The following is a 3393-nucleotide window of genomic DNA, read 5'->3' as shown; positions in this document are numbered from 1 at the left end:
GTTTCATTACCAAAAATACTTTCCATCAGCAATAAAAAGGCCCCGTCAGTGACAATTCTGCTCTGCTAGCCAATACACAGCAACTTTTCATCAGGTTTCATAGTGTAGTGGTCATCACGTCTGCTTAACACGTAAAAGGTCCCAGGTTCAATACCCAGTAAAACCAGTCTGTTCTTGGTGTTGAGATAATACCCTATCAAACTACAATATATGAAGTTCTTGGCTTTGTTGACGAATGATGGGTTGTTTTAGCTTCCATCATCAACAGAACTATGAATTATTATTTTTTTTTCCCCTGGCGGTCAAAACTCGTCTCTAATTGCCATTACTTTGCAGGATTTCACAGGTTTCATAGTGTAGTGGTCATCACGTCTGCATAACGCGCAGAAGGTCCTGGGTTCAAACCCCAGTAAAAGCAATCTGTTCTTGGTGTTGAAATAATACCGTATCAAACTACAATATATGAAGTTCTTGGCTTTGTTGCCGAATGATGGGATGTTTTGGCTTCCATCACCAACAGAACTAAGAATTTTTTTTTTTCCCCTGGTGGTCAAAACTCGTCTCCAATTGCCATTGCTTTGCAAGATTTCACAGGTTTCATAGTGTAGTGGTCATCACGTCTGCTTGACACGCAGAAGGTCCTGGGTTCAATCCCCAGTGAAACCAATCTGTTTTCGATGTTGAAGTAATTTCCTATCGACTTGTAATATATGAAATTCTTGGTTTCATTGCCAAATGACAATACATTTTGGCTTCCATCACCAAGAGAACTACGATTTTGGGTTTCTTTTTTATTGACCATTTTAGCAGAAAACATAATCCCATATTATAAAAATCCTGTTTGTTTGAAAAAATATAGTTCCCATAAATACAAAAGCAAAAGACAAAACTTTGTGGAAAAAGTAACACATTCAATATAAACTTCAATTTAAGCAAAATCCCTTTGTAGGAATAAAACTAGTAAAATATGAAATAAAAATTGTAAATGTTTTATTAACCAAAAACACTTTTCTTCAGCAATAAAAAGGCCCCGTCAGTTACATTTCGGCTCCGATAGCCAATACTCTATAATTTTTTTGTCAGGTTTCATAGTGTAGTGGTAATCACGTCTGCTTTACATGCAGAAAGACCTGAGTTCAATCCCCAGTGAAACCCATCTGTCATTGGTGATGAAATAATACCCTATCAACCAGCAATATATAAAGTTCTTGGCTTTGTTGCCGAATAACAGAATGTTTTGGCTTCCATCACCAACTGAACTAAGAATTATTCTTTTTTCCCGCTGGCGGTCAAAACTCGTCTCTAATTGCCATTACTTTGCAGGTTTTCACAGGTTTCATAGTGTAGTGGTCATCACGTCTGCTTAACACGCAGAAGGTCCTGGGTTCAATCCCCAGTGAAACCAGTCTGTTCTTGGTGTTAAAATAATACCCTATCCAACTACAATATATGAAGTTCTTGGCTTTTTTGCCGAATGACAGGATGTTTTGGCTACCATCACCAATAGAACTACGAATTATTTTTTTTTTCCCCTGGTGGTCAAAACTCGTCTCTAATTGCCTTCTCTTTGCAGGATTTCACAGGTTTTAAATTGTAGTAGTCATCACGTCTGCTTCACACGCAGAAGGTCCTGGGTTCAATCCCCAGTAAAAACAAGCCGTTTTCGCTGTTGAAGTAATTTGCTATCAACCTATAATATATAAAATTCTTGCTTTCGTTGCCAAATGATAATACATTTTGGCTTCCATCACAAAGAGAACTACGATTTTGGGTTTTGTTTTTTATTGACCATTTTAACAGAAAACATAATCCCATATTATAAAAATCCTGTTTGCTTTAAAATATATAGTTCCCATAAATACAGAAGCAAATGACTAAACTGTGTAGAAAAAAGTAACACATTCAATGTAAACTTCAATTTAAGCAATATCCCTATGTAGGAATAAAACTGGTAAAATATGTAATAAAAATTGTAAATGTTTCATTACCAAAACTACTTTTCTTCAGCAATAAAAAGGCCCTATCAGTTACAATTCTGCTCTGCTTGCCAATACACAGTAACTTTCCAGAAGGTTTCATAGTGTAGTAGTCATCACGTCTGCTTAACACTGGTTCAATCCCCAGTAAAAGCAATCTGTTCTTGGTGTTGAAATAATACCCTATCAAACTACAATACATGAAGTTCTTGGCGTTGTTGCCGAATGACGGGATGTTTTGGCTTCCATCACCAATAGAACTACGAATTATTTTTTTTTTCCCCTGGTGGTCAAAACTCGTCTCTAATTGCCATTATTTTGAAGGATTTCACAGGTTTCAAAGTGTAGTAGTCATCCCATCTGCTTCACACGCAGAAGGTACCGGGTTCAATCCCTAGTAAAAAACAAGCCGTTTTCGCTGTTGAAGTAATTTGCTATCAGCCTGTAATATATAAAATTCTTGGTTTCGTTGCCAAATGACAATACATTTTGGCTTTCACCACAAAGAGAACTACGATTTTGGGTTTCTTTTTTATTGTCCATTTTAGCAGAAAACATAATCCCATATTATAAAAATCCTGTTTGTTTCAAAATATATAGTTCCCATAAATACAAAAGCAAATTACTAAACTGTGTAGAAAAAAGTAACACATTCAATGTAAACTTCAATTTAAGCAATACCCCTTTGTAGGAATAAAACTGGTAAAATATGTAATAAAAATTGTATATGTTTCATTACCAAAAATACTTTCCTTCAGCAATAAAAAGGCACCGTCAGTCACAATTCTACTCTGCTTGCCAATACTCAGTAACTTTCCATAAGGTTTCATAGTGTAGTGGGCATCACGTCTGCTTAAGATGCGGAAGGTCCTGGGTTCAATCCCCAGTAAAACCAATCTGTTTTTGGTGTTGAAATAATAACCTATCAAACTACAATATATGAAGTTCTTGGCATTGTTGCCGAATGATGAGATGTTTTAGATTCCATCATCAACAGAACTACGAATTATTTTTTTTTCCCCTGGCGGTCAAAACTTGTCTCTAATTGCCATTACTTTGCAGGATTTCACAGGTTTCAAAGTGTAGTGGTCATCACGTCTGCTTAATTCGCAAAAGGTCCTGAGTTAACTTGCAGAAGGTCCTGGGTTCAATCCCCAGTGAAACCAATCTGGTCTTAATGTTAAAATAATACCCTATCAACCAGCAATATATAAAGTTCTTGGCTTTGTTGTCGAATAACAGGATGTTTTGGCTTCCATCACCAACAGAACTACGAATTTTTTTTTTTCCCCTGGCGGTCAAAACTTGTCTCCAATTGCCATTGCTTTGCAGGATTTCACAGGTTTCATAGAGTAGTGATCATCATGTCTGCTTAACACGCAGACGTTCCTGGGTTCAATCCCCAGTGAAACCAATC

At 36.6% G+C, this 3393-nt stretch overlaps 2 non-coding genes across 2 annotated transcripts; both read left to right on the top strand.

The window, feature by feature from the left end:
• Window positions 1-593: 593 nt before the first annotated feature.
• TRNAV-GAC (transfer RNA valine (anticodon GAC)) lies at window positions 594-666 on the top strand. The gene has a single exon. It is a non-coding gene; the product is annotated as a tRNA-Val (tRNA).
• Window positions 667-1332: 666 nt separating this feature from the next.
• TRNAV-AAC (transfer RNA valine (anticodon AAC)) lies at window positions 1333-1405 on the top strand. Its single transcript has one exon. It is a non-coding gene; the product is annotated as a tRNA-Val (tRNA).
• The last annotated feature ends 1988 nt before the right edge of the window (window positions 1406-3393 follow it).

The sequence above is a fragment of the Anomaloglossus baeobatrachus genome, unplaced genomic scaffold (genome assembly GCF_048569485.1).
Source record: "Anomaloglossus baeobatrachus isolate aAnoBae1 unplaced genomic scaffold, aAnoBae1.hap1 Scaffold_336, whole genome shotgun sequence".
Taxonomy (NCBI): domain Eukaryota; kingdom Metazoa; phylum Chordata; class Amphibia; order Anura; family Aromobatidae; genus Anomaloglossus; species Anomaloglossus baeobatrachus.
This window is presented reverse-complemented; position numbering and strand designations above follow the sequence as displayed.